We start from the raw sequence: 22,231 nt of genomic DNA, 5'->3' as shown, positions 1-22,231 counted from the left end.
TTGGGCAAATGTCATCACAAAATTGTAAAGAATTTATTCTGTATAGTGTTTATTTAGCTTCTAATGTATCCCAGAAGGCAACCTCATAAGGTAACAAAATATCTCCATTTTGCATATAAAGAACTCAGACTCAGAGTAACCTAATAATTTGAAGAAGACTAGATTCAAACATAAGCCCATCCAATTCTGAATCCTGTATTTCTACATAGTCATTTCCCCCAAGCTATCACACATGAGAAAGAATGCATCCTAGACAGGATTGGAAAAAAATTCCTAAAAGTGGTAATGTTTGAGATGGATTTTGAGACTGAATAGAACTCTGACAAAGAGAAATAGTAGAAACATGCCTGCAAAGAGAACATCAATATGAGCCACAGGCTGAGGATCTTGGAACATGATTGGGTTGGTAACCCAGATCAGCTCTAGGTTATGGTATGTGGCTAATAATTAAAAACATTGTGATAATATAATGCAAAATTATGTATATACTCTTGCTATTTTAACAATATATGTATCAGGCTGGGTGCAGTGGCTCATGCCTGTAATCCCAACAGTTTGGGAGGCCAATGTGGGAGGATCTCTTGAGGTCAGGATTTAGAGACCAGCCTGGTCAATGTGGTGAAACCTCACCTCTACTAAAAATACATAAATTAGCTGGGTATGGTGGCACACACCTGTAATCCCAGCTACTCACTGAGGTTGAGGCAAGAGAATAGCTTGAACCTAGGAGGTGGAGGTTGCAGTGAGCCAAGATCATACCACTGCATTCCAGCCTGGGTGACAAAGTGAGACTGCCTCAAAAAAATAAGTATATATGTATATATATAACTTCTGGGTCTCAAACCCAGAAGTTCGAGACCATCCTGGGCAACAAAGTGAAATCCCATCTCTACAAAAAAATTAAAATTAAATTTTAAAAAATAGCCAGGCATGGTGGCATGTGTGTGTAGTCCCAGCTACTTGGGAGGCTGAGGCAGGAGGATTGCCTGAGCCTGGGAGGTCGAGGGTGCAGTGAGGCATGACAGCACCACTGCACTCCATCCTGGGCAACAGAGTGAGACCCTGTCTCAAAAATAAATAAATAAATAAATAAATAAATAAATAAATAAAACAAAATGAAGAATGGATTAAGAAGGACAGAGACAGTGGTGTGAAGGCCAATTGGAGGATTAGGACTATGATATAGATTTCTTAAAAGTGAGACCTAAGTCAGGTAGTAGGCAAATAGAAGGACAAGTGCAAGAGATATTTTGATCTAGAAATATATGAGACTGAAAATTGATTTCAAGGCAGTGAGTTAGGAGGTAAAAGTAGATTAAACTGAGGTTATGAATCTAGATGACTAGAAGAATGTTAATATCATCAATTAAAATGAGGAATAGTAATTATTCTCTGAACTTCCTATACAGATGTTCAGGAATTCTTCTCTGAACTTCCTATCTTCAATTTAGGATCAATCCACTATGACTTTACAATGAGTTTGTTGGGACATAATCCTGTTGTAGGTTAAGAAACATCTGTATATTCACATATTTCATTTGGTTGCCATAAGTAGCAAATGATAAATAAATATAGAAAATCCTTTGAAAAAGTTAAAAATGCTCAACAAAATGTAAATTATTTTCAAATTTTTATTTATAAAATTTCTAAGTGCAAAGCTAGAACAGGAGAGTACATTATGCTGTCTCAGCGAATGCTTAGCTTTAGGACAGCATTATAAAAGTTTTCATCTTTTCATGTCTCAGGTGCAAAACTTTAACAATAATAAACAAATTTCTTTAGAAAGCGTACTGAGACCTCTGCTCTCCACATCAGTCTTGGGGTTATTAAATGGTCATTATTACTATTACTTAGTATCTAGCTGAGACTAACATGTATGCAACCTGCAGAACAAATGAAAGGTATTATCCTGGAGCAAAGTAATTTTTTATGGTCAAGAGTTTATCATTAGTATAATGTATATTTTATGCATTCACAGACTTTTTTATCATCTCAATTGTGGTTTATAAATATTAACCTATTGATCTTTGCTGCTCTTTCATCTGCTACAGAAGTTTCTGATAAACATCATCGCTTCCCTTTTTTTAATAAGTGAAAGACAAAGCTTATTGCTTTTAGGAAATCTCTAGTTATTTGATGACTGGACATGGTTGTAGAAAGATTCAGAATCCAAGGTTGTCTAACCACATAAATTCCTCAAGCTTCCCTGGAGGCTAACATTCTAGCCTACCCATAAAATCCAAACTGATATGTTTCCTTCTAGATTAAAATGTAGAATGAATACAATAACACCATATATGTAATTTACCCACTATTGTGACTTGTGACTTACATATGCTTTTTAAATTATCAAATAACATACTAAAAATTCAGTACTTGGTTTTTTTCACAAAAATCTACTGCCATTTATTTTCTTTCTGTTTTCTTTTTCAAGTTTTGGCAGCAGCAATTTGTTAGGCAAGAGTTCCTGAATTCTTCCCAAGAAATGGGTCTTTTCATTCTTTTGGGAGTCCGTTACACTAAATATCAATATGATTTCATTTAGGTCATGAAGATCAGCTCTTGGGATGACCAAAATAATATACCCATAAAAATTATAAAAGAATACATTTAGAGGAGTCTAAGAAATCCATTACTTTTCTTAAACTTTTTTTTTTTTTTAACTCAGTTTGTATAGGTTTCCTGGTGGGAAGCTTTATTTAGTCCATTATATCTTTAATTCATTTTGCGAAAGTAAACTCGATACAAGACTGGGGCCTAGGATGAGCCTTAGAGTTACATTTAATGAAAATTTAAAACACAAAAGCACTTCAATTATTAATCTTTCCTGATTTATGTGGAAAAGTGGGTGCACATATGTGTGTTCCTTTGATAGGGTTCAAATTAACAGGGAGCTTTTAAAAATATGGTCCTTAGTAACTTCAACAAATGTCCTTTTACCAGCTTATCTTGAGCAAAACAGAGACTTTCAAATCAAACTTCTATTTCATCTATTTCTTTCTTTATTACTGAAATGAATAAAGTAATTTTGCATGGAAACGTAAATGCTTATCAAAATTGGAAAGTAATAAATGCAACAATAAAATCATTTGTTAGAAGCTTCACATATTATTATATTATTATGACTGGAGTGATACATTTGTCTTTTCATAGGGAGTTACGTGAACTTCTTAAGCTGCAAACCCAGACATAAGTCATGTGTGTGCAAGACAAAGGAGCAAAAATTATGTCCGGTTAAATCCACAGACATTTGTTTATGCAAAGAAGCTTTAGAACTGGAAACCAAGAGCCCCCATTTCTCCACTTGCAACACAGAAAAGACTCTCAGTAACAGGTTTGACAAATCCACATTTAGTTCCATATGGTCATTTATCCTCCCTATGTCTTTGAAAGTAAAATACTGTGAAGGCAGCATTTGAGTTTTTGGTGACAAATTACTTTTCTCAATAGAATCAAAGGCTGTGGCCATCTGCAATAAAACAGATGAGCCACAGCTGGCTTTCATAATAATCAATCCTGATTGCAGAAGGATCGTGGCACTTCTGGATTGATTGTGAGGACCTGCCATGACAAACAATACTGACCAATTCAGTCATGTTGACAACCAGCTATTTCTCATGTTTAGATACAGACTCTACCTCATGTCATCAGAAGGAAGGAAGGGGAGAGTTGAAAATTATCCAATATATTTAGACAATAGTAGAAAACTCTGAAAATTCAGAAAATCCTTAAACTAGATTTGGAGATCTAAATCACTTACATGATCCATCAATACTGACTGAGACTGCATCTATATTATATCAGTAAAACAGAGAATCGGTTTACTAGGAACATTTATCATTGCCTCCTCTACCTACACATACATCCTAAAGGAAACTGCCTTTCCACAACTCCTGCTGTGTGAAAAGTGGACCACTTGATTCCAAATTTCTTCTTATGTTCCCCCAGGTGTAACTCTTTCTGCCAGGGATGGATACCTGATGAAAAGGCAGTCACTCCATGGACATGGCAGTGCCTTAGGACTTGTGGCGTAACTCCCCAATATATCCTTCTTTGGGAATTTGGAATTGAGCAACTAAAATACTGACTTAGTTAGTTATGGAAAACTAAGCCTAAAAGTTATATAATCTCCATGGCTGGTTTATTGCAGATGGTTTACTTTATAGACCAACATGAGTGTCATAAAAGTAAAAGTAACAATGGCTAACATATGTTGAATATTGACTCTATGTCAAACAGTATCCACTATGTATTTTAAACCTCATACCATTAACACTGTTGGTAGATACTGTTATTATCCAGACAAAATTGATGGAAAAAAATCTGAAATTTGGAAAGATAAATTAAATTCCCCCCATCATATAGATGTGAAATGAAGAGAGAACTGAAGCTCAGTTCTGCTGGACTCCTCTTGACTACTTAGCTATAAAACTGGGGATCTATTGTGGGAATTGGAGAAGAGAGAAAAAGACAGAGAAGCAGATAGAAATAGAGATGACCTCACCTCATTATGTATGCAACCCTAAGCACATAGCTTTCTATCCTTAAAGCTTCTGAGCTACAGTTCCCATAGGTCTAAATATTCAATAATCTCTGTCCTCGGGGTCTCATGAGCTCCCGCTATGTCTCCAGGTTGGTGTAGAGTACACAATACTGTCTGTGGTTAGAGCTATCGAGATAACTAAAGGAAAGGTAATATTTATCTTCATTTCTTCATACATTTCTTTAAATGTTGGATAATTCACTTTGATTTCAGAGATTTGATGTTAGTATTGCATTTTTCAGGGTATGGGATATATAAACATCTAGTGACTATGAGTAAACATGACTATGAGTAAACATGAAATTCATTTTTTCAGCCAATTTGCTAATTTTAAATTTATAAGGACCATCCAAGAAAAAAACAGAAAATATTTATTTATTTATTTAGTATTAATGGCCATGATATTTGAATATGCATGTGCTTCTTCCCTGTAGAATCACTTCATATTCTGAGATTTAAATCTGTTTCAAATAATTAAGTCGCTAATGGCTTCAGCCCATTGTAATGCCTCAGTCTCATAAACAAAACCCTGGATGGCAAAGCTGGCCCTCTGCCCCACTCTTCCAGCAGCTAGGTAAACAATTATTCGAAAAATGAGGTGTTGTGGGATTTATACCAGTATTAGTCCATCTTTGCACTGCTGACAGAGATACCAGAGACTGAGCAATTTACAAAAGAAAGAGGTTTAATAGACTTACAGTTCCATGTGGCTGGGGAGGACTCACAATCATGGTAGAAGGTAAAAGGCACGTCTCACACGGCAGCAAACAAGAGAGTTTGTGCGGGGAGATCAGATCTCATGAGACTTCTTCACTATCACGAGAACAGCACAAGAAAGACCCATCCTTATGATTCAATTACCTCCCACCAGGTTCCTCCCATGACACGTGGGAATTGTGAGAGTTAATTCAAGATGAGGTTTGGGTGGGGACACAGCCAAACCATGTCAATACCCAACATTCTCTTCTAAAAACCCAAATAAAACTGGAAAAGATGAAGAAGGCCTGGATGATTCAGATAGGCCCACATTTCTGAACGATGCTACTTTCTTATGTAGAAGTGACATTCAAAGGATAATAAAAATTGTATATTATCTTACAGCTTACATTTGTGCATTTTAGTGCCCTGATTTTCTTTGTCCTAGGCTTTGTATAAAGGCGGCAGTTTAACTCCATTGCCAAGTTTGGCAAATTCAAACTTCAACTTATCCACAGCCGTGATTCTCCAGTGGCCCCATCCCTAAGCATGTGGCGCAGTCTGGACAGGGCCTCCATTTTGTTTGGGAATCCATCAACCTTGGTTTGTTCCACATTGCACAAGCAGACAGTACAATCAGTTTTTTCTTTTTCAGAGAGTCAACTACTGCTATGTTTGGCAGTAGTTAACTGTTTAAGCAAATCTAGGATACTGGAACCGCAATTTAAGATGTATAATAAGGCACAGAAATAGCTCCTTCGCATTTTCCATTACTTTCGTAATGCTTCACCAACATTCTCCCTAAAATTGTTTCTCTTTGTTTTTAAAGGGAGGTGGGAATAAAAGGTTATTTATTGCAAAAATATAAAGGCTCCTTTATTCTCTTTGATATTGTTCACAAATTCTGTGTCATTACAGACAAATTGTTGAAAAGATTTGCAGATAATCTTGTCTGAATTGCCTTAAACTCATTCCACTGTATTTTTCCCTTAGAATAATGCCCTAACTCTAATGGAATTTCAAATATATTAGCAGATATTGCCATTGATCTTTCTTCATGTTAAATAACTATTAAATCTATGTGTTGCATTTGTATAAACAAAATATACGAACACCATTAAAATATATACACATTTATATTTCACAGGATTCTACTCATTTCTATGGGATATTTTTAAGGATTAATGATCCATTTTGCATTTCTTTGACTTGTGGGGCTTTTGCCATGCCATAAAAAAGGCCTACCTCTTTAATGTGATGCAAATACAATATATAAATTATATATTTAATGTATGTGCAGTGGAATATTAAGTATGACATTCTCTTTTTTTCTAGAGTTTTGTTCAGTGCTCCAAAGGCTAAGATTAGCAGATGCTAGAACATCTATGCAGGATATTTTAAAATGGTTTAGTGACTACACCTTGAGGGCAGATATAAGTCAAGAAATTTATAGGGAAACTATTTCTTTGAAGACAGTTGCAAATGGGCCAAATGAAGGAAGCTCTCAATAGCTATCCAAAACACCTGGCATGTTTCTTCTGGACATTGAGAACAGGCTTGAGGAAAAGTCTAAAGGAAAGAGGTTGGCTTAGCAGAGCAGGAAGAGTAGTAATGCCTTTGGAGAGAGATGGCTGCTCTTCCACCGAAGAAGTCGAGGGAAAGGGTGGGTGTAGGGCAAGAATAAAGACATGTTCTTCTGGGCCAAGTAGACCTGCAGAGGTAAGCTGGTCTTGAGTCAATTTAAGGACCTAAAGGGAAATCCAGAGAGAAAGTACCACTGCATGCAGAAGCTAATGAGGCATTTTAGGCATTCAGTCAGAGCTAAGGAATAGCCTAGTAGGAAACCCTCAGATGGAGCATTTCTGAAGAATCTACAGAAGTTCTCTTTGAAATAGTTAATACGTGGGCATCTGCCACACCCAGAGGGCTCCTTTTTCAGTTTACAGTGGCACCTAAAGAGCCAGGACAGAATGCTGCTGGAGAAGAAAAGAAGATGTAGAATGATAAGACAGAGAAAGCATGAAGAAGCCAGCCATAACCCTCTCCACACTGCCATTGACTCAGCCGAATCAGCCCCAAACTGGTGGTTCAGAAGAAGGTTTAAGATAGAGCAGCAAATGAAACTTTGGGAGTAAACTAAGTTAGACTTTAAAATCTGGAAATAATTGTGTTATTTAAAGACAGTGGGCTGGAATATAAGGAGATATGTCCAAGAATTCATACAGTGGGTGGGAGAAGCAATTCAAAAGAGGCTGTTTAAAACAAAATTGAGGAAAATAATAAAATTGCATCTTAAAACCCCACAATGTCCAGCTTTTTCAATGTAACATACATTGAAATATCTAATCAGGAATAAACCAAGGTGCACTGGTAAAATACACACACACAAACACAAACTCATATTTAAGAAAATGTGGTTATGGAAATAATACTGTATATTCGCTTCAGATGTTTTCAGAAATATAAAATGTCTGATTGTGATAAATACAATAAAATTAACACAAAGTAAGGGAGCTTGAGAGTGATGAAGGCAGATTGCTATCAGGGAAATTGTCTATAACAAGGCACCATTTTAGTAGACACTTGCCAAAACCAATGGAATGTACGTTCAGTTTGGAGGAAGATTATTCCAGGCAGACGATGCAAGAAGTAGAGAAACCTGAAACCAGGACATGCTGATTGTATTCAAGGAGCAGTGAGGAGGGCAAAGGGCTGGAGTGGCTAGAAGCAGAAAAGGGTAGTAAGGGTATGATCAGAGAAGTACCAGTCCAAGGAGGGCCTCCAAGGCAATGGAAGAGCCTTACATTCTAGTCTGGGAGATACGGGAGGGCATTGAAGGGTTGTAAGCAGAAGAGTAGCATGATCTGACGTATATGCCTAAAGGCTCACTCTCTCATGTTTTTTGTTTTGTTTTGTTTTTTTAATTACTGTGTCTATTTTTGGTTTGAGCAGGGCAGGCATGCACTCTCCAGTTGGCCATGGCTCACTATGCTGGCTCCACTGTCTAATACTAGGCCTACTTCACTCTTGCACTTTGCTTTCTTGGCTTCTGATGGCACTTGAATTTGTAACCTTTATTCCAGGCTCTTACAGTTTCTGTCTTTTGCCACACAATAGGAAAACCTTCTTAAAGTATAAGCTCAAGCTACCACCCTTCACATTTCCTTTTTTCTTTTGATGCACAGGCCTTTCCAGACATTGCCTTGTTCACATTCTGAATTATAAAGCAGTTCTAAAACCTCCGAGTTTTCTGGGGCTTACTATGCCATTCAAAAGTTTAGACCTAACAAACCAGATGCTGCAAAGTTCTTGAGCTTGTTGCCAATGAAAGACCACATTGGTTCTGGAGATCTTTTTAATTTCTCCTGAAGAAGAACCAGGCTGTACTGGAAGAGTACTCATGGCTAGGCCAGGTCATCCCTACAGAATGAGGAGTCCAGCCACAACAAGTCATAAAATGTACTCTTTGGCTCCAAAGTGTATTGTTATAGAAATAAAATCAGTTGAAAATTCACTTCCAAGGCAGACTTGAAGAGGGAAAGAAATCTCTGAGGAGCAGCCTAAATATGTTTAGAAGTGGAAAGAAAACAGCATCTACTTGTTCTATTAATGGCAGCATTGTGAGGGTTAAGTTACGAGGGGGAGAAAAGGACGTTGGGTTTCTTTTCCTTATAACATCTCCTCCCTTCAGTTGCCCCCTTGAGTACCAAGCATGGCAGGAGAGTTTAAAACTATCACTACCAAACACAGAATCTACTACATACCCCCATTTAACACTGCACAGAAGATCAAGTATGTCATATCTGGGCAGATACTTTACTCTCTTATGGAATTCCCAGCCCCTACTCAACAGTACTCCAGAATTGAGCTCACAGAGTCCATAACACTCCCCAAGCACATTTAATTATTATTTGCTCTGTTTAATATGCATTACCAGTTAGATTTATTAAGCATGTACTATATGTCAAGCACTTTGGGCCCTGACTATTAGGCCTTGAGTATAATGAGATTAATAAGAACTATTCTGTCCTTGACGAATACACTTTCCAGTAGAGTAGACAGAACTATAAACAGACAAATGGTGTTGCCATCTATTAAGTGTTATTACTGAGGTAAAAACAAAGTGTGAATACACGGGGGACACTATCATGTAGAAGAGAGAGGATCACATGCAGAACTGAGCATCTTGCATTTTATTTGTCACTTTACATTTTAACTTGTACTAGAATCCAGAAAATAATTGTATGTATAACAAATCATATAAGTTTGTAAAGGTAAGATCGTAGAAGGGCTTCAACAACAATTTTAAGACCTTGAACTGCATGCTATAGCAGTGGGAATCCACTGAGGGTGTTTAAGCAGAGAGGGTACTTCATTATAATCACATTTCTTCATTTATATTGCTAGGCCAGGCTACTCTAAGTACCTGATTCCTGTATCCAACGACTTACGTTCCTTACATCTCCCCTTGGAGGTAACCATGAGTCTCGCAAGCATAACGTGTACAAAACTTCTCATTTCCTTCCAATCCAGTTCTTTGCCTATCCTTTCCTATCTCTGAAAGTTACATCATTTACCCATTGCTAAAGCCAGAAACTTAGAAGTCATTTTTGAGTCTTTCTTTTTCCTCACGGCCCATCACCATGTCCTTTTATTTTTCTACCTTCTACCACTCCTGTTTGTTTCCCTTACTACCCCGCTTTGTACTCCATCTTTCTGATGGTGGTGACCTCCTCATTGGTTTCCCCACTCTCACCAGTGCCTCAGTCCAGGCCATCCTCTGCAGCAGCTGAGAGGAATCTAAAAATGGAAACGAGACAAAGCTGCAGCACCTTACCCCTGCCCCATCCTGGAGCAATGTGCAAACCCCTCTGAAGTCTTTATATTCTCTTTTGAACAAAGGTCAGAATCTTTATTGTGCCTCTGGATGCTTGAGTGCTCCCACAGTCTTGCCTCTCCAACTACACCTCCTTCCACTTCCTTCCTCCCTCTCTAAGTTCCAGCCCCAACCCTCTTTTTGTTCCTAAGTGTGCCAAATATTTTCCCAAACCAAGGTATCACGCATGATGTTTCCCCTTCCTGCAATGTTATTTTCCTCAAACCTCATACGGTGACTTTTTCTTACTCTTCTGTTTCCTGCTTCAATCTTAAATTTTCCTTGGCCACTGTCTGTGATATTCTCCAGCCCCCAACTCATTTATATCAGAGTACCCAAGTTGAATTCATCATAAAACATATTGCAGACTATAATTAGATAGATGGTAATGATAGATAGATAGATACATAGATAGATATGCAGACTGATGACTGTTTTCCATTTTAATGTCTGCATCCCCTATTAGACCATTTCACTGCAACCTCTCTGGGATTTGTTTTGTCCATTGTGTTTTCAAAATCAAAGTGCTCAACGCATTTTTGATGAATGACGTATACTTTTCTCTTTTTGTCACAACATTTCCTTGAAATTATGTAACAAATTTGCATATATTTCCAAGTTATTTTACTTAAAAGTCTAAAATCCCCCTGCCCAGACCACTTTCTACTAGGTGAGAGAAGGGTGGAAGAGGCATTTCAACCACTTTTGTTTTCACTACAAAGCACTAAGAGAACAATACTGCAGGAAATTTGTTAATGCTACAATGTGTTTTTTAATTTTCATTGAATTCTTCATATTCTCATGTATGACTAATTTCCAGATTAACTGGAAGTTTTATTTAAATGCTTATCTATTTATTACCTTTTGTCATCAAACTGAAGCATATAGGTAAGTCTGCTTTTCTGTAGTATATGTCTTGAGAAAATAAAAAAAATCACTCAAACCTTGTTTTAATACATAAACTAGTGTAGGTAACTTTTATTGCAAGTACACATAAACATTTTATGTTATTTCACTCCCAGCTTCTAGCCAAAACATTAAAAAAAAAAAGTGGGGAGTTTCTTGCAATCTTTACAGAATTTCAAGCCTTAGTCAAAAAAGAAAGTCACAAGAATCTTTTCAGAAATCCTGTTTGGGCGCTATTCCCAGCCTAATTTTGCAAACCAAGATGTTTGGGCAGTGCTGGTATGCCAGGGATAAGCAGTTGAGGATTTTTATCTGAATCTAACCCAAACTCCAGCCCTAATTAAAATACCACAACATTGTAAACTCCTTTACTATGTTAGACTTCAGTTTAGTTGAACTAATTCCACTTCTGGAATACAGCCTCTCATTTATGTTCCTGCTCATTGCTTATAATTTCATTTCAGCTCTCCTCTTGCTTTTCAAAGGACAGAAGTATTGTCCCAGTTTTTGTTGCTATGCAGACATCTCTGAAGTTGCATACTAAAGCAAAATAGCCTGGATATGGTGACAGGAGCTTCTGAAGCTTTCTGTTTTATCCATTTTCCTCTTCTGATGACTGAGGATGGGGCAAAAGATGCCTTATAATGCTTTATTTATATTGTCTCATCTATTTTGGAGAAATAGGTACACATATATATGCATACTCTATATCTATATCTATATTAGCTATTTTAATTGCCAAATACATTTGATGTTGGGCTTTTGGTTCATAGTCCCCTATATAGAAAGTATGAACTGTAAAGGTTAGTGCAAACTCTGTGTGTTTATACTCCACGCATATATGTAATGGAGGCTTAGAAGCTATCAATCTCTAAGAATATGCCCTAAATTCTTTGAAATCCCATCAAAGAAAATCAGCAAAGGACACAGGTTCTCTGTCCCTCATCCCAAGTCCACTTTACATGTGTATCCACCTTTTCATCCTGTTCCCTTCGAACCTTCTAAAAAGCTCCTAAATTTCAACTTGCATTACCTGTTGTTAGTGCTGCTGCTATTCCCTCATTACTATTTCACTCAGAGTTCTGGAACCTAGCATGAAGTCAAATGTAAAGTGACAAGTTAAAACCAAGGGGCTTCAAAGTACAAATTGTATATGATCCTCTTGCCATAACAGAATAGTGACATTGTCCTGTAAAATTAGAGCATCTGTGCTCTTTTACTCCAGAGAATTAGCAGCATGAGTTCAATTCAGTCATTAATGGGAATTCTAGAGAGATTTGGAAATGTTTCCCAGAAGAAGTAGAGAAAGTCAAGAGTTTCCAGATTCTCCATATAAATAATTTCCTTACATTGTAAACATATTATTTATTAAATTGAACAGTTATTCACTGGGCATCTATCCTAAACGCTGCATATAAAGTAGTGAGGAAAAGTCAAAGATCTCTCTCTCATGGAGCTCAGATTTTAGTTGGGAAGACACTAAACAAATACATGAATAAATAGAACATATATTGGGTCAAAGGTGATGAGGTTTGTAAAGAGAGGTAAGGCAGAGAAGATGGAGAGGGCTGGGCAAAGGATGGAAGTTAGTGGACAATGGGTGGAATTTTAATGGGGTGTTCAGGGGGTCTTCACTACGTGAAAGACATTTTTGGGGAAAATTCTGAAAGAGTCAGACAGGTGGAATATCCAGGGGAAGACCATGCAAGGCAGAAGGAACAATAAACACAAAGACCCTGAGAAGGCAGTATACTTTATGTGATGGAGGAACAGTGAGAAGATCAGAGACGCTCACACGCTGAGAGTAGGGAGAGTGCTCCATATGGTGTCAGATAGGTCAGATGTAGGGGCAGGGAGTCCAGGCATGGCCTTGTGAGCCAATGTTAGGACTTCAGCGGTTATGTTTTACTCTGAAAGAGATAAGAAACCTTTGGAAGATGTATTCGTTTCCTGGAGCTGCCATAACAGATTCTTAAAGTAAATGACTTAAAACCACTGAAATGTATTCTCCCGTAGTTCTTCTGGAGGGCAGAAGTCCAAACTCAAGATGTTAGTAGACTTGTGCTGCCTCCAAGGACTTTAAGGGAGATTTCCTCCTTACCTTAATTGGCTTCCCATGGCTCCAGGCATTTCTTGGCTTGGGACTATGTCACTCCAATCTCTGCCTCAGTGTTCTGGTGGCCTTCTCCTCAGTGTCACTGCATCCTCTCCTTCTGTACCTTATAAGGGCACTTGTCACTGGATTTAGAGCCCATCTGGGTAATACAAGATGATCTCATCTTAAGATCCTTAATTACATCTTCAAAGATTTTTTTTTTTTTTTCAAATAAGGTCACATTCACAGATTCCAGAGGATCTGGATATCTTCTGGGGTGGTCGGGACAATTCAACTCACTACAGAGGGTTTTCAGCAGAAGAATGACATCTAACTTGTTGTTTAGCTGGCTTTTTCTAGTTTCTGTGGTGGAAGTAGACTACAGGGAAGCAGGAAGTCTTTCTTATCTCAGAGACCACAGGACATAAGGAGCTGATTCAGGTGAGTATGTGTTCTGTATCTGAAAAATAGTAGTGGGGATAGTGAAAAATGGCTGGATCTTAGATATATTTGTAGATAAAAATGACAGAATTTACAGAGGATTTTATGTGAGAAGTAAAAGTAGAGTCAAGGGCAATTTCAAGGTTTTTGGCTTGAGTGTCTGCAGTTATTCCTGATGTATGTGGTAGGAATGCCTTCTTTCCTATAAAGCTTTTACATCACTGAGGTCAAGGTCATTAGCTAGCTGCCACTCTGGCTCCATCCATCTCAGGTTGAATGTCATTTCCTTCTGGCAGACTTCCCTGACATCAATAGATTGGATTAACATATCTCTGTGCTCTGTGCCCTAAGTTTATTCCTATCATAGCTCTTTTTGTCATTTGTGTTAGTCTGCTTTTGTAGATGCCCCCAAAAGTTAGTGACTTAAAACCAAACCAAACTTAAAACAAACAAACAAAAAAAAAAAACCATGTATTTAGTTCATGATTTTGCAGATTGATGACTGGCTTTAACTGGCCACTAGGTTGGGCAAGCTCATGCATCTGCAATTTGCTAGGGGGGTCAGCAGGAACTGAATAATTTATGATGCCCCAATCTGAGATTTCTGAGATGACTGGGGTCTTTCACCATGTTGTCTCTCATCCTTCACAGGCTGGCCTGAGATTGTTTACGTAGCAGCCAAATTGTTCCAAGGGAGTGAGCAGACGTTGCAAGACCCTGGGAAGACAGGTACAATTTAACTTCTGTCAAATTCTTTTGGTCAAACTAAGTCACAAAACTAGTCCGGAATCAAGGGATGAGAAAATAGACTCCACTCCTCTATGGAAGTTATCAATTATTGTTGCAGGTTTTGCAATCTAGCATATTATTTAATATAGTTACTTATTCCTTGCTAGCTAATAAACCCCACAAGGAAAGGAAACAAGTCTCTCTTTGTTCACCACTGTATCCCCAGACAGTAGATATTGAATACATATTTACTAAAGAAATAAATGAATGACAGAATTGATTGGAAGAGAAACTAAAATACAGCTCAGTCAGCAAATGCCGTGATCTCTTGGTCTTCCTCCATTCTCTTAACAAACGAATCAGAATCCTTACACACTTAGTGTCTGTAACCTGCATTTGCAGGTGGAGCAAACTATTGCTTCAAATCAAAGATTAGAATTAGGATGGGCATATGCAAGAAATTGTCAAAATGAGCATTATTTTTTAAATTTTTTGAACATTATAAATATTTGGAGTAACTTTTTAAGGGTGTTGGATTCTTATTTACTTAACCTGGAACAACAAATTATTGCAATTTTACTTGAGATAGTTATATCTGTATATACAAGTTAATAATATACTTACTTCTTGAGTGATAGCAGGTGTTATGGAGACCTATTTTTTAGGGTTCAGAGTTCAGGTAGATACCTTCTTCGCATAAGTCACTTGGCTTTCTAGCTTTCTTTAGGAATGGCTTGCAGACGCCAGAGTTTTTCAAAAGGATTATTTTCCTCCTTGACGTTCATCTTAGAATCTAAAATGCAAGGGATTCTGTAATAGTGATATGCCTTTATTGTTAAGCAATGTCATTGTCTGGGAAACAGGTAGTGTTTTACAAATGGAATACAACGGCAAGTTATTATCCTTTTTGCAATGGAAACATGTAAGTACCTTGGTAGTAGAGCTAGGAATTGAATTTAAAATCCCAGTGCCCAATCATTTTCACTAACGACTTCATTCCTAAAGCTTCATCCAGTTTTCTCTGTCACTCTTTATATCACAAAGAATTCACACTACCTACCAGCAAGATCCTTTTAGATTCTCTTACATCTTTCAAACCCTCCTTAATGTGAACTTCTTTCAGCACTGAACCTGAATGTCTTCCAGAGCCTTATTGATCTAAGTACATCAACCTGTTGTTTGTGCTGCCTGTCTGTCTGTTGCAGTTAGTCTAATAAGTCTGTTGGGGTATTCAATTCTTTGTTTGGTAGAGTGACTATGTTTTGTACTCAGTACACCAGAGATATGGAAACAAAGAAGTAATCTGAGAACCCATTCAGTGGGAGCAAGTTCTGAAGAACCTTTACCTCAGCAAAGAATATTGTTTCAGAATTAAGAATATCTGGGAAGTAGACATGGCTGTGGAGCTGTCTAGGAGTCCTATGGATACATGAGAGCAAGAACCCAGATCTGTGAACATTGAAGTGAAGGAGTGAGAAAAAAGGGTTGGTTCTGCGTCACATAAAAAATTGTTAATCGTTAGGAACTTGTGTCTGCTGGGAAGCAAACACTGAAAGGGAACAGGGATGTAAGAGTCTTAAGAGTTTGATCAGGGACCCAAACCTCTGAAAATCAAAACAGGAAAAAGTCAGGGGTTGAGCAGGTAAGGCTCAGACCACAATGCAAATCTGAGAGTCTTGACCAACCCAAAGGGAACTAGGAATAAAAGCTGCCCATGAGAGGAATTCTGCACTGGGCGGAAACAGACAGGCCGAAAGAACCCCATTAATCTTAGTCACTATCTAAGAACTACCTGATAAGGTGAATTCTGAAGGTGGAGTCTGTTAGCTAACTTCATTCCCTGCCGGAGAACCACAAGGTTTTTTATTGAAGGGAAACTCAAATAGCATACCTCCCTGGCTGCTATGGAACTTTAAATAGTTTTAAAATATTTGGGAAAGAATGGAATGTTGAATGAAACCACTCTTTCAACCTTCGTTGTAGCCAGTGGGGGTGAGGAGGGAGGGCTACAATCGAAAGATAATTTAAAATAATCCTAATATATTCAGTCATTCTGTTAATCAGCATACTTTTTTAATCATTTGTGGTTTGGGTGCCTAAAAAAAAGGAGGTTTTACTTGTCATTGTGTTTATGGGAAATTGACAGTTATTAATTGTTTTTAAGCTTAAACCAGTCCTTATTAGAATTCAAATGTATTTCCCACTACTGGGTCCAATATCTATGTAATCATTTATCTTAGAGTGAATTTTACTGTAAGCGTAATATTTACAAGAAGCAATTTGTCATTCCTGGGTTAAGTATAGAAACTTCAATATTTTCTGGATAAATATGTCAAAATAACTAAAATTCAAGCAATAGAAGAGAATGGGAAGCTTATAATATAGTGTCTTATATTAGACTTGGGAGGTTTGCTATTTGATTTGACTCTGTTATCATTGTTTTATAAATATAATTTTCCAATTATTACCCATCATTAGTATTAATGGCATTAATGCTGGTAATCTGTCTCACTAAGGATTTCAAAGTGCGATATTTTTTCTAAGCTAAATGAGTTCCAGGACTCCAGCAGCAATTCCCACCTTGATTTGCTGCGCCCGAAGTCTCCAAATACAATTAATTTAAATTCATATAAGTATATACCCATTTTGGGTTAGGAAATGGGGTGGCAGATACTCACAAACAATTTTGGCACATTTCCACTCCCTAAATACTTAGATCTCTAATCTAATTGGCACCATATCCCCCTTTTTGTCATGGTAGACAGCTCTTCTTGTCATTTAAACATTTCTCTATGTGTGTGTTCCCAGGTCTGGGAGCCTGGAAGAACACATGTGCAAGCTGAAGGCTGAGGCCCAGGAGGTACAAATGATCCATCATGCTTATGCCCAGTGTTTCTCCTTTCTGTGACCTGCTCCCCAGTCATGCCCTAACATTCCAGCTGGTCTGTCCCATTTCCCACTGATCCTCTACTCTATGCTCTGAGCATATGCCACTGATTGCCCCAGCTCGTGGCGCTCTCTCCTGCTGCCCTGTCTCTGTCCTCATGTTCGTTCACCCTGGCCTTCTCCTCCTGCATCCCTTATTTGCCCAAACAGCTCCTACTCTGTCATCAAGAGTCACATCACGCATCATCTAGCTTATAGAGAACTCCTTAATTACCCCCAACGGTGTTTTGCCTTCTTTGCTTTCCTTTCTCTGTTTGTTTTTTCTTTGTACAGTTGTTCAATATTAGTATCAATCTGTTTACATACCTGTTTCCATCACTTTTGCTAACAACTGAAGGCAAGTATCATACATTTTCATATATATACCCTAGGTACTTGCTGACAAAACACCGCATTTTTATTGAATGAATGAATGAATCCCTCCTCCTCATTCTAGTGAACCAGGAGGCCACCTCCTTCACAGTCACCCTCTGAGTTCCTGCTGCAGGGTCCCTCCCACACTAGCAGCACAGGTGGGGCACCATCCTCATTACCCCTACACAGTGCCACATACGCCAAAGGAGCTTTCTCTCTACCTTAACTGAAATCTGACCTTTCCTTGGCATGCTGATCTTCAACCTTGTTACTACAAGAAAGTACCGCTGATAGAATAATTAGAACTACTGTGAATTCATGTGTCACTCTAAGTGTAAATTCATTCATGTGTTAATTTTGCCAGTAGTGAGTGAATTGAAAAAGAGACTGAGAAGCCAGTAAAACATAGAAATGAACCCCTAATGGTGGCATTTCAGGAAATAGGAGAAGACAGATGGGAAGATATTTCTGGACCAGAGTGCTTCTGGGTGCCCTTCACATTGTACCACACAAGCCATTTCCATTCCTGTACAGAAGGTTGGATCTGCTGCTACAACACTCTGTGGTTCTCCTGGGAACAGTATTTCTATTTTTGTCTTTTATGAAAAGGTAAAAACACCCTTCTTTCTGGTTGTCAGTGAACAGGAAGGAGCCCCCTCTCATGCAATGACCAGAAAAAGCCAATAACAAGCAGTCATCTTTTTTCTACATTCAGTAGACACCATAATAACACTTCCGGTTTAGAGATAGACAATGAAGTTCAATGGAAACAGATTTGTAATAATTATAATTATATTTTACACTGATTAAGTGTTTACCCAGGGGCTATGCTAAGCCTCTTCCTTTATTTCTTACATCAACCATATAAGTAAGGTTATTTTATTATCCACATTTTATAAGGAAGTTAGTTAACTTGCCCATGGTCGAACAGATAAATGTCTGAGTCACAAAACTGGTGCCCAGAAAGCTGTGACTCATACCACTAAATATGCCATCGGGAAGGCATCCCCTGGTTTAAAGAAGGGGGCCTAAATTATAGTTCCATGTCGATATACAATCTAGCACTACTGGTACTATTATCACTTTGCTTTATATGACAAGATATTTGTATTTACCTTTCCTTTTCTATTCATGAGAGTACAGAAGACATCATAATTTCTGAATCCAATTTTTACCTTAAATGACAGGTATAGGAAATATAAACACTTTGCTGTTATTTTCAATATTTTTTCAGCAAAAATTTATGAAACATCTACAATAGGTAAAGGACAATTTCAAAATATTTAGGGAGATGTTTTAGAGGAAATCATATGGTCCTTGATTCAAAAGTGTTTACAACCTGAAAAGTAATATTAAGACCTCAGTAATATTACAAGTCCAGCCTGCGTACAAGCTGTATCCAAATAGATAGAAAAAAACCTGAGAAGTCACCCATCCACTTAGAGAGCAATCAGACTATTGGATGTCAGAGACATAAAATAACTATTGTCTCCACCCTCTTACTTTCAGGCAATTGTTTCCTAAACACTGTTAAAGTCACTACGCTTGCATACTTCAGAAACTCCAGATCTTCAGTAAATCTCATGCAAGTGTGTGTTGGCATTTTCCTTGAGATTTATTTTAAAGTATCACTTCTGTCCATCAAGTCAGAGTTCTTATAAGTGTAGTGTATTTAAATTTTTTTTATCTTTCCTGACAGTCTGTAGAGTCCCAATAGCAGCAAAAATCTAACTGAACTCCTTACTACTCTCTGCAAATATGCTCATATGTTTATGTTGAGAGTTGTAATGCCATTTGTTGAAATATATTTAACCTATACCACTTGGTTCACACCACATTAATGCTGGCTCCTACGAGACTATGAGCAATGCAGTCAACTAGTAGGTTTGACTGACTGATTTTTCCTTTGAATTCACCTAATTGCCAGGCTATTTAAGTATCTGCAGACACTTTTACACAAAGAGAAGGCAGGCTTCACATTAGCTTCCTAAAAGAGGGTTATTATTTTCTTCTGAGATCTGCTATGGGCCTATATTGAGTGGCTGTTGGCAAGAGTTATCATCGTATTTGCCCTCTCCTCTTTCTCATTTTTAAAACAAGAATATGAATATAAAACAACCCAGAAAACTCTAAAGATGCTAAATGAATAAGTTAATAGTCATTGTTTATTTAAAGATACATCTGTATTGTACAAAGAGAGGGATTTCTTTTACCCTGAAATGCCAATAAGAAGCAACATGAAAAACAAAAATAGCAACTTAAAGAGATTTTTGAAAAGCTCCCATTCAGTAGTACAGTTGGGTTCTTTTCAGACAATCATTAAGAAATATTTAAGTACTATTTTCTATTTACATTGTAGTACATATCACTGGCTCATTGAAAGTTAACAGGGATTTATTTTCTTTCAAAATAAATATTCCACTTAACTAATTGTCTGTATTCTTTCACTGCTGTCTACGCCATTCAAGCCAAAACACTGATCTCATTCAAAACTCAGAATTTCATCCAAACCTGTTTACCTGGCCACTAATAAAAGATTTTGGGTATGCTGTCTAAAATCCTAATGACAAAATAGGGAGAATCATAACATGTTCGTAAAAATCGAATCGGACCGAACATCAGCTAATCTGAGTATATTTTGCTCTATGATTAACCAGTTCTTAATGACAACATTTCTTATCTTACAACTGTGACATGAAGAGGGAGCTGTAGCTCTTCTGAGACACAGTTCTGCAAGAACCAGCTTATCCACGCTCTCCGATCTCGTGTCTGTTTCTCTTTCTCTCTCCCTCTCTTGCGCTGTCCCTCATTCATGCACTCTTCCATCTTTTTGCCATTGTGCCAGCTCAATTTAAATGTATCTGCTCTGTATCTGTTCAAGTGGAGATAATCCATGCAAATCAGGAGCCGTGGCTCTCAATGCCTGGTTCACAGAGAGGACTCAGCTTGAGGAGGTCACTCGTTCACAGCCGCTCCTCCCATTATATTTTTCCCCTTATTGCAGAACTGCTGTATGTATACAGTGACTGAAAGGACTCAATTTACTGCAACTGCTGCCTGGCTTTACTTACAACTTTTTTTTTATAAAGGAACTTACCTCCATCTGCCTTTTCAAGGTAGGAAGTCTGATTCTTCTAAAGACGTGTGTAATGCCTCCACTGTCTGCTCATTATCAAATGTCACTTGAATGCTTTATATTGTTGCTGGCATTAGGCACAAATACTGTGATTCCAGGTGCCTCACGCTTTTGTTACTTAGCCATATAGGTACAATTGTTTAAGTGCCGGTTATTATAATGTTTATTTTCCCTGCAGCCAGCTTCAGTTTTACAATGCCAGAAAGATTAGAGTATACACTCTGTAATGTAGAAATATAATCCTCTATCAAGTTTTCCCTCTTAGAAAAATATTAATTTCTCAGTATGTTTTAACTTATTATATATGCTGGCCAATAATAGCCAAGTGTAAAATTCAACCGTGTTAAGATTTTTTTTTTTTTTTTTTTCCAACCTGGAGAGTCCCTCCTGCAGCATTTTCTGTGAAAAATAACTAACTGTCGAAATGTTTCTAACAACAGCAATAAAATCATAGATTTTACTTCATTTTGCTGCAAAGCAAAAAGCTGAAGGCCTTATTGCTAACAGGCCTGTCAAACAGATTTATTCTTCACCATTTTTAAATTGTTACTAGGCTATGCAGAAGTATTACAATTAGTTAGGATTCAGTTACTGTCATTATCCATGTGATTATTTATTGTTTTGAGATTGAAATTGTATTATGAAAAAGTTTAAATGTAGCAAGGCTTTTAAAAACCCCGATGTTTGTATAACACTGTTTGAGATCAGTTTTTTAGAATGATTTCAATAGCCAAATGATTAAGTTTGGATTAAAAATGCATGTAACAGGCTAGCAGATTTGACAACATACATGGTGATTTATGTAAGCAATTCCTGGGCTTACATTACTTCATATGTGTCTCCTTGAAGTTCCTTATAATATTTTAATCATTCTTTAGTCACATCAATTTTAAAACATACTAAGGTGTCATAACATTATATACTTTAAAAATCTCTTTTTGACTAGTACAAATATAATTAGAACATTCCAGTTATAATTTAGATTTCAATAAATGTAATATGTCTTTGAAAGTACTCCTTATTAATATAATTTTGCATGTATTATCTTATTTTTCTAAGAAGGCTTTGACATGTGGCTATGACAAGGCAATTTAATCTCTTATATAGGATAGAATTGAACATAAACAGTAAACAAAGTTGACAGTCCTGAAAAGAAGAAAAAATTATCCTCTGGTATACTGAATAGTTCTGATGACATAAATCTTACATTTCATCTTCTAGGTAGATACTTGTTAGTGGAGTTCGAGGGAAAAAAATTTATTATCCACATAAAATATCTCAACGCCAAAAATGTGCAGTTCTTTTTCTTTTTGATATGGAGTCTTCTATTGAAAAAAAAAATGCACCCTGATTTTTGAGTACAGTACAAGGCATGAAGCCCTGTCATTGTTAGCATAAAGAAAACATCTACACAAGTATTACTGTGCAGAGGGCAATCTTTCTGTCTCTGGCATTTGTTAGGTTACTGTACGTAGAATTTAACAGATAAATATGTTCTGCTTCGTGGCA

General features: G+C 37.3%; 1 protein-coding gene and 1 long non-coding RNA gene across 3 annotated transcripts in view; one reads left to right on the top strand and one right to left on the bottom strand.

Annotated features, from left to right (window-relative positions):
* Positions 1–21,392, bottom strand: part of LOC103224548 (uncharacterized) — a 39,649-nt gene extending 18,257 nt beyond the window's left edge. The window contains exons 1-3 of one of the 2 annotated variants that reach the window (XR_494191.3): positions 20,684–21,392; positions 14,911–15,079; positions 13,123–13,576 (exon numbers count right to left, since the gene is read on the bottom strand). This is a non-coding gene — a long non-coding RNA (uncharacterized lncRNA). The remainder of the gene's footprint in view (positions 1–13,122; positions 13,577–14,910; positions 15,080–20,683) is intronic. The other variant, XR_012089620.1, reaches the window with a different exon arrangement.
* The window catches only part of ADGRL2 (adhesion G protein-coupled receptor L2), a 694,457-nt gene continuing 692,552 nt past the window's right edge, over positions 20,327–22,231 (top strand). The window contains exon 1 of the mRNA XM_073007173.1: positions 20,327–20,702. The gene's annotated coding sequence lies outside the window, so the exon portion shown is untranslated. The remainder of the gene's footprint in view (positions 20,703–22,231) is intronic.

Source organism: Chlorocebus sabaeus, chromosome 20 (genome assembly GCF_047675955.1).
Source record: "Chlorocebus sabaeus isolate Y175 chromosome 20, mChlSab1.0.hap1, whole genome shotgun sequence".
Lineage (NCBI taxonomy): Eukaryota > Metazoa > Chordata > Mammalia > Primates > Cercopithecidae > Chlorocebus > Chlorocebus sabaeus.
Note: the sequence above shows the minus strand (reverse complement) of the source record. Positions and strands in the feature narration are given on the sequence as shown.